At 47.1% G+C, this 9,697-nt stretch overlaps 1 long non-coding RNA gene across 1 annotated transcript; it reads right to left on the bottom strand.

The window, feature by feature from the left end:
* Positions 1 to 493: 493 nt before the first annotated feature.
* On the bottom strand, positions 494 to 2,430 carry LOC110596481. Its single transcript, XR_002482492.1, has 2 exons — positions 2,295 to 2,430; positions 494 to 655 (listed from the first exon to the last, which is right to left on the bottom strand). It is a non-coding gene; the product is annotated as an uncharacterized LOC110596481 (long non-coding RNA).
* Positions 2,431 to 9,697: the final 7,267 nt, after the last annotated feature.

Below are 9,697 nucleotides of genomic sequence, written 5' to 3'. Positions count from 1 at the left end.
AACACAGTTTTAAAGTAGAATAAGATATATATGAAGGCCGGTCATGGTGGCCCTTGCCTATAATCACAAAACTTTGGAAGAAAGAGGTGAGAAGATTGATTGCCTGAGCCCATAGGTTTGAGAACAGCTTGGACAACTTGACAAGACCTCATCTCTACAATAAATCAAAAAGGTAGCCGAGCATAGTGGTGTGTGCTGATAGTTCCAGCTACTTGAAAGGTTGAGGTGGAGGGATCACCTGAGCCCAGCAGGTCTAGGCTATGGGGGTGGAGGATGCTACTGCACTCTAGCCTGGGTGACAGAGTGAGACTCCAATTTAAAAAAAAAAATGAGTATCAGTCAAGGTTTGCACGCTCTAAAATCATGACATTCCATAGGAAAAGAGACACAGCCTCTGACGTGGAACACATTTACCTGATAGCCAGCCATTTTTGCCTCGACTTTCTCCAGCATTTCTTTTCAGATGAGATTATCTGGACAAGTCACATCTATATGTTGAAGATATGCCTTTATTTTTTAAAAATTAAATTAAATGTGTTTTATGAGTCTGAGTATCACTCCGTAAACCAGGCAGGCGTGAAGTGTCTCCACAGAGCTTATCACCATCTTGACCTCCTGAGCTCAGCAGATTCTTCCTTCTCAGGCTCCCAAGAATCTGAAATTACAGGCATGTGTGACCACTCTTGGCTAAATTATTTCAGCTTTTATAGCTATATGGATGTGCTGTGTTGTCCAGATGAGCCTCAAATTTCTGGAGTCAAGCAATCCTCTCCCCTCTCTCTCCCCCACCACTGACTTGGATAAAAACTCAAAAAAGTACACAAACCCCAAGAGGCTCATCTTCTCAGTTTTAATTGTCCTCTAAATAAAGTCATAGCCCCTGTTACAACTTCTTGTCTTGACTTCGGCTGTCCCACCAGGCAGAACCAGGTTTGGACCTGGTGACAAACTGCCAATGACCCTTGAAAGGACAGACCAAGAGTGGGAAGACATTTTTCATCCTGTTCTGAAACCCTGATACAATGATGAGAAAGTAGAAGCTATGCTTTTGGAGAAAGGCACACCTTAGGCATAATTAACTTTGCCGGTTTTGTCTTTCCAGAAACAGACTTGCAGGTATCTGAGGTATATCATAGTGGCAATCAAGCTTGCCTAGAGTAAAGGGAATTTACAAGACCTAAGACATCATGCATTGGGCAAGGACTGTAAAGTCATAAAACTTGTAATTACAGAAGTTATAACTGCTCAGAGGGAGAGCAGATGGGGATTCGATTTTCCAGGAAATTGGGCACTATCTATAGGGAAGCCAAGGATCCCCCAAAGCTACTCACTGGGAATGCCTAGGAGTTAACCCTCCACTAGCTCTAAGGTATGTCATTTGTGAAGGTGCAGAAAAATTAGAATCCTTGTCACATCCTTCCCTCAGGGCTATGGTGATATAGACAGACATTAATAGGTCTCTATGTCACAGGATCTCCAGGACATCCACAGGTGGTCGACAAGGAAGTCAGGCATTCATGTGCAACATCTCCAAGAAAAGGATTTAAGCCAGGACTCTGGGGAGCTACAATGCCACACTCACCTAGACTGTAGGCCCACTCCCTGTCTGTGGGGGGGGGGGAAGCTTTTCTTAAATAAGTCTTTTCTTCTCTCACCTCTCTGTGTTGCAATTCTTTGCAATTTACTCAGATCTCTGGGTTCCCCTACTCCATCCATTTTCCCTCACCCTGTCCAGTACCCTAACAACCGTGATGACTTGGTCTAGGGATTTCCACTGGATATTCCAGATCAGGCCACTGTGGGGCTCTCACCCACCGGAACCTGCCCGTGGCCAGCTTCCCCCTGCCTCTTCTCCAAGCCTTTACCCCCAGGCCTTATGGAGACCCCAGACCACAAGCCCTGACTAGGACTTAGGGATTCACGATCCGCTGTTGGCCCATGGGAACTCCTTAACACTGTGCTGGAGCATCCGTTTACAATCTAGGAGAGAGGGACAGGGCCAGAACCACAGCCCCTTCCCCCAGGTGCCCCCATGCCGCTCAGACCCCCCACGACAATCCTGGGTCCCACACATACGCAGCGCAGGATTGCCTGGAGAAGCCTCCAACAGGGCGAGATCGCCATGAGGACAGGACCCTGGGACCGAACCAGACCCACTCCGTGAAGAGGGGACCGGGTCTGAGTCGAGGGCGGGCACAGGTTCAGGATCAGAACTGAGGGGGAGGTCGGTCTGCCACAGCCGGGTCATCCGTGTCCATCCCGCCTCTCGCTCTCGCACCCACACCCACACTCACCATCTCCCTGCTTCTGGGTGTCCCAACATCTTCCTTACTGACTCCCCGGACCTGCATTTCACAGGGAGAAAAGGGAAGAAACAAAGACATGGGGCTCTTTCCGAGATACTGCAGCACTTCCGCAGGCCCAGAAAACAAACACCCCGGTCAGAGCCCAGAAGCCACCACTTCACTTTAACCTCCTTTCTGATTGGACGGTTTCTGAACTAGCATCCGCTGATTGGATAAGGTGACAGTCCACCACCTTTCTGATCTTGAATGACAGCAGATGTGATCCAATGGGGCTGGAGGTAGAAGGAAAAAGAAAGGCACATTTTTGCTTGTAGCATTTTGAGGTTGAGTTGCCTGCCTGCACTGGAAGTTGGGAGGAGGAGCAGGATGTGGCATGCATCGTGGAGCATGCTGGGAACTGTGGTACAAGAATGAGGCCTGGTGACTCGATCGCCAGGCTGCAGGACTCCGTCCCAGTCTGCAGAGGCAGCAAAACACTTCAACGTACACTGTGGGTAGTTTCAAGGGGAGTCCACATTTTTTACCCTGCTGGGGAAATCCACATCCGCCAGTGACATGTAGGACAAACTGGCCATTGCCACACCCAAGTACCAAAGAAACAAGCCCCCTGAAAGAAGAGTAAAAAGTAAAAAGGAATAAATATATGAATAAATTAATAAATAAGAACTAAAAAGAAATAAGCCCCCCCCCCAATGCTCCTGGATAAAAGGAGAAAGTTTGGTAAATTCTTCGGGTCCTCTCCCATTGTGGGAGGTTTTCTGTCCTCAATAAATCCTGCTTTTTAAAAAAAGAGGGAGAGTGTAAGAGAAAAGAGAAATACACAAATGCATGAAGTCCACGAACGCAGAGGATCTCCTTGCATGTCGGAATATTAAAGACTCTAGGCCAGGCTTGCGTGTCAACGTGAAGTGCCAGCACTTTGGGAGGCTGAGGCGAGTGGATTGCCCGAGCTGGGGCCTCAAAACCAGCCAGGGAAACTTGGCAAGACCTCGTCTCTACAATAAATCAAAAAAATTAGCCAAGTGTGGTAGTGTGAGACTATAGTTCTGGTTACTTGGAAGGCTGAGGGGAAAGGATTGCCTGAGACCAGGAGGTTGAGATTGCAGTGGCCAGGAGTGGGCCACTGTACTCCAGCCTGGGGGACAGAGTGAGACTCCAACTCAAAAAAAAAAAAAAGTAAAGACTCATGTTATGCACTCAATGACACTGGAGCAGATAAGCTTCTAAAACAGGCTCACAATGATATATTCTCTAGAACCCCCAAAGGACAATGTTGGTGATCTGGATGATGCCATTACTGAGTCAGATCAAAGAAATCATCTCCATCCATTAGGATAAATCTGGATGTTCTCTATTATAAGTACTCATCTCTATGAGTTTGGAGAGAACTGGACACTATTGTACAAAGACAGCACTGTGCTTGTCCGCAGAGCAGACTGCTGAATGGGTTACTGAGAATTCATTTGATAGAAGGACTTTCTTTTTTTTCTCCTGAAAGAAAAATGAGATAAGGAAAAGAAACTGGATGATTTTCAGTACCTGCAGATTCAACAAAAAAAAAAATGGAGAATCCCGCCAGAGCCCATGGGTTCTAGACAAGCCCAGGCAACTTGGTGTGACATCATCTCTACAAGAAAAAAAAAAAAAAATTAGCCAGGAATCATAGTGCTCACCTGTAGTTCTGGTTACTTGGAAGGCTGAAGTGGAAGGATCACTGGAGCCCAGCAGGTTGACGCTGGGGTGGTTGTGAACTGCACTCCAGCCTTGGCAACTGAATGTGACTCCAAATTTTAAAAAAAAATTACATAAAAAGAGAATCCCATGCAGCCAGATGAAAAAAAACAGGGTGGGGGAGGGACAGACTACATACTGTGGGATCCAGCTAAGGCCTATTCCTGCATAGCCAGGAGCTCTTCCCCCTTATGCAGCTCTAGTCCCCACCTTGGAGCATCCTTGCACAAAGTGAGGCCACATTTCTTATTTCTTGCCATGAAGGAACCCACAAAGTATGGCAGACCTAGGGACCTGGCCTCCTGGGCCCTCACTTGCCTGATTTTCATAATTCCTATAATCTAGAGCAAGTATTGTACCCTGAAATCATAGCCCTAGTGCCATCTGCTTGACCTCAGACTTCTGCCTCATTGATGGTTAGGTAATGGCCACTCAGGACATGGATGTTCAGTCATCATTGCCTCCTTGAGAGGATAAGGTTGATGGCTGGTCTGTGGGTTTCTGCCCACCCTAGTTCAGATGGCTGGTTGCTTTTCAAGCCTGGTGACATCACTGATCTGGCCCTGCTGACATGACTGGGCCTCAGGTACCCACACACTATGCCAAGGGTTGTCACCCTGCCTTGGGCCAAATCCTAGTTTTGGTCAGGGCCACATGGTTCACTGTATGATCAGCCTAGGTATCTCTAGTACATATCCTCTCCAAGAGGTCAGGTGAAGCCAAGTTGGGCCCCTCTGGGTGTAAGACTTGTGCCCTTTAACGAAGGCACTGTCACACAAATCGGCCAGTATGAGGAAGAAGACATGCTCCTGACTGGCTGAGGCTTTGACAATGCCACACTCACCCTCCCTTCCAGATGCTTCCACGGTCCAGCTTCCTTGTTGATGCTGATTTCTTAGGGCTGTGGAGTTATGTGGAGCTTTGGAGAACTTTACTGGATGCTGCCCTGAGTTTTTCTGGGTCATGTGAGTCACCCTCCCATATGAAAGTTAATATGCTGGTGTCACCATAAGAGAGAAGGGTATCTCAGCATTTACAGTGGACTAGGCAGGCCCTGGTGTTGGAGGCCCAGTGGGGTGAGGTTGTCCTGTGTTCCTAATCTCACAGGGAACCTAGGATAATATAGGAGCCCAGCATCCTTGTTCAAAGCTGTGCAGCCATTGACTCCTGATCTCCAGATGTGTGGGGAGCTTTACGAACAAATTTCAAGAAAGAAATCACCAAACAGCCACAGTCTGCTCTGAGTCAGGAGTATGCTGGTCACACCTGAGCCTCCAGGTCCCAGATAGGAGCCTGCTTCCTTGCAGTCTGTGGAAGCCCCAACCTACACTTTTGCCTCAGTTTGGGGATCAGTCCAGTTTAGTGACATCAGGCAAGGATGGCTACTAGTTGAGGAGTAGTGCCACATGGTTTTGTTTTTATAGTTGGAGTCTCACTCTGTCATCCAGTTTGGAGTACAGGGGCATTCACGGCAACCAGTCTCAACCTGCTGAGCTAGGTGACTCTTCCTCCTCACCTTTCCAGGTAGTTGGAACTACAGGCACATGCCAGCATGTCCAGCTATTTATTTATTTTGGGTTGGAGTCTCACTCTGTCACACCATGCTGGAAGGCAGTGGCATGCTCCCAGCCACCACAGCCTCAACCTGCTGGGCTAAGGCAATACTTCTGCCTCAGCCTTCCAAGTAGCTGGAAGCCGGGTACATGCCACCATGCCTGGCTAAGTTTTTGATTTATTGTAGAGATGAGGTCTTGCCAAGTTTCTCAGGCTGGCCTCGAACCCGTGAACTCACAGTCCTCTCACCTTGGCCTCCCAAAGTGCTGGGATTATAGGCATAAGCCACCATGCCTGACCGAAATTTTCATTTATTGTAGAGATGAGGTTTTGCCAAGTTGCCTAGGCTGGTCTTGCATCCATGGACTCGCACCCTCTCACCTCTGCCTCCCAAAGTGCTGGGAATATAGGTGTGAGACACCATGCCTGGTCTAGTTTTTTATTTATTGTAGAGATAAGGTCCTGCCAAGTTGTCCAGGCTGATCTCGAACCCATGGACTCACAGTCCTCTCACCTTGGCCTTCCAAAGTGCTGGGATTATAGGTGTGAGTCACCATGCCTGGTCTAGTTTTTCATTTATTTTAGAGATGAGGTCTTGCCAAATGGCCCAGACTGGTCTCCAACCCATGGGTTCAGGGAGTCTTCTCACCTTGACATCCCAAAGTGCTGGGATTATAGGTGTAAGCCACAGTGCCCAGTCTGCCCCATGGTTTTCAAGAGTCCAGCTGGTGGGCTGGGAGAGGCATGCTATCTACCTTGAAGAGCATCCTCAAGTTGGTGGATAGCTACAGACTAGATCAGCTTCACCACTGAGCTCATCTGGCTCTCACTGTTTGGTGCCCCAAGGACCCTGGTCTCTGGAGTCCTCCGCTTTTCTATTTGGCACCCATGTTCTAACGTTAAAGACACCCATACAGGAAACTGATCCCAGAGCTAAGGGTGTGTGCAGCCTGAAAGATGGTTGCTGTGGGATATCTCAGGCTTCACCTGTGATGGCTCCCTGCCTCATGCACTCACCCCAGGGCTACTCTACCTCACCTTCAGCCCTGGTCAAGAACTCAGGTGGGAGAGGCCTTCACTATCACCCAAGTTTCTTTGCCACCCTAATATTAAAATTGTCTCCACTGCAGGGTAGATGCTCCCAGGCACTGGGTCTCCCTGTCCTCCGGGGCTGTCACTCCACATAATGGAAGGACTAAATATTGACACACTCAACTGAACTCTGAGTTCTGGGTGTGGGCTGTGGTTCCAACTGGGCCTCTCCCAAATTCTACCTCGGTCTAGGACATTAATTTTCTCCACTCCCTTGTTCAGGGCATTGTGTCCTGCCAATTTTGGAAGGAAGGTGCTTGGGATTGAAGGATTTCCTGCTGCTTCCTGGGGCTGTTGGTATTGACTCATACAAATGGCTGCGATCTCTCTGGTGTCCTTCAGGTACCTTCAAAGGCAGGTGCAGGAGGGTATGGCAGAGGGACTTGGAGAGGTCTAGCCCTCATCCATTGCCCTATGACTGAGGCATGTTCAGTAATCTAAAGGTCAGCACCTGCCCTGGGACCCATCTAGGCCTGTTTTCAGAAGCATCTTAGAGTAGACGATGGGGAGAAATGCCTAAAGAAATGAATTAATGGGGCCTGAGTTCTCCCCTCTTTACTACCCCAGAGGGTGACTTGGGAGTTGACTTGGTGCTGGACTCAACCTCAGGACAGATCACACTGTATCCTTCTCAGCTGAGCCCTGGAGTGTCGGGAGACATAATCTTACAGGTGCCAGTTCTGAAGCTGCCTGAAGCATACCCACTTCGCCAGGCAGGCAGAGCCACTGGTGAAAACCATGGAATTGGCAGAGCCCCATGGAAGGGAAGGCAGAGGGACTCCAGATGGCCCTGGGGAAAACAACGACTTGTACTTTTCATAATGTTAATTCTCATGATATGTTTGTTTTGGATCTCTGTGAAAATTTTACCAGTTAAGCGTTTTGGGTTTTTTTTTTTTTTTGGTTTTTTTTGAGTTGGGGTCTCACTCAGTTGCCCAGACTGGAGTGCAGTGGCCGCTCCCAGCCACCACAGCCTCACCTGCTGGGCTCCAGTGATCCTTCCGCCTCAGCCTTCTGAGTAGCCGGAATTACAGGCACGTGCTACCACACCCGGCTGATTATTTTATTGATTGTAGAGATGAGGTCTCATTGCCCAGGTGGGTCTCGAACCCACGGGCTCAGGCAATCCACTCACCTCAGCCTCCCAAGGCGTGGGATTACAGGCTGAGCCACCGAGCCTGGCTGCATTTTGTTTTTAATGAAACCCAGCGTTATGAGACAACTGAAACTAGACATGACATCCAAAGATCATTAGTTAATAATCATCTTTTGAGCAGACCTTTAATAATAATAAGACAAATTCTTGCTTCTTTTCCCCCTCCAGCTGATACTATATTTACTTCACCCTCTTACAAGAACATGAGAAAAATTTTCCCAGGTTTGGACATGGCAGGAGAAAACATTTTTAAGAACATTACACAGTTCAATTTCCCTTTTAAATATTCTCTTACTGCTCCTCTCCCTCCTCCCCTTAGGAGTACTAGAGATGTCAAATCTGGTAGACAAGTTTTACCCACAGTAAAGGCTGATGGATATGTTGGATATAAAATTAATTACAGAATATGGTGGGCGCCCAGAGGGAAATAGTAGTATGCAGAATTTAGTATGGCTTGATCCACCCTTACCATACTGGTACATATGATGGAAACCTCATAAGATGGTTTTAGATAGATGGGCACAAAGTTAAAGCTAGTGAAGTTTTTACTTGAGAAGGAATAAAATGTGGCAGACCCTTAATTATGTCTGAAAAGGCAAAGAGCTTGCGGGAACAAAAAAAGAAATGCACGTGTGATTCAGGACATAAAGTTTGGTGTTGGTTAATAGATAATATATAGGTTATGATATAATGAATAGGAAATAAAATAAGAGATGTTAGAGAGGGTTAAAGAAATTAGATAATGTTTAGAGTAAGATGAGTAAAAATAGGATATAGAAATTTGTAGAGAGATAAGGCAAAAAAATCCCTAAAGGAAGTAAAACGAACCTGCTCATTTTGTGTCAGCAAGTCTTACACCCTGGGGGCACAAGCCAATATTTGTTGCTATAGTTGTAAAATATTTAATAGACATATAAGCATTATAAAGCTAAAGGTTAGCATAAACAATAGACATTTTTGTTTAAATCATTAAAGATTAAAGGTCAACTCAAGGGGTTTTGGATATCATATGTCGTTTTAAATTGTAACTAATTGGAAAAATATACGTGTAATGTTAAGATTATGCCAAGCCAGGCTCGGTGGCTCAGCCTGTAATCCCGCGCCTTTGGGAGTCTGAGGTGAGTGGATTGCCTGAGCCCATGAGTTCGAGACCCGCCTGGGCAGCAAGACCTCATCTCTACAATAAATCAAAAACCAGCTACAGGCGTGGTAGCGCGTGCCTGTAATTCCGGCTACTCGGAAGGCTGAGGCAGAAGTATCGCCGGAGCCCAGCAGGTCAAGGCTGCGGTGGCCAGCAGCGGTCACTGCACTCCAGTCTGGGCAACAGAATGAGACTCCAACTCAAAAAAAAAAAAAAGATTATGCCAAAAGGAGCATTATAAAGATAGCCTCATGAGCAATAAAGTTTTGCAGTGATTGCCATCCTCATCGAAGATGTATGGTCTCTGTCTACTGCCACTTCTCTCACCTCCTCTTCGGGCCTGACCCCACTGGAGCAGGTCTCCTACAGCTGGCGCCCAAACATGGGGCTCAAAAGTGGGTAATTAATAATAGGTAAGATTGTCCGTGGGGAAGGTGGACTTCTCCCATCGGGTGCTGCAGACCCCCTGTGAGTGAGTGCAGGTTGAGGAAAGGGGCGAATAGCCAGAACGTGTGAGAAGTTGAAGTGCCTCTATCATGGGAAATACAAATTCTAAAGATAGAAGAACTTATATAGGTCTTATTAATAAAGCTTTGCAAGCAAAAGGAATTAAGGTAAGTAAAAACAAGTTACATAATTTTTTAGATTTTGTCTAGGTCATTAGACCCTGGTTTCTTGAAGGTGGCACTCTAGACGTGGACACATGGGATCAGGTAG

This window comes from Carlito syrichta, unplaced genomic scaffold, assembly GCF_000164805.1.
Source record: "Carlito syrichta isolate Samal-C Ts95f unplaced genomic scaffold, Tarsius_syrichta-2.0.1 Scaffold309475, whole genome shotgun sequence".
Lineage (NCBI taxonomy): Eukaryota > Metazoa > Chordata > Mammalia > Primates > Tarsiidae > Carlito > Carlito syrichta.
This window is presented reverse-complemented; position numbering and strand designations above follow the sequence as displayed.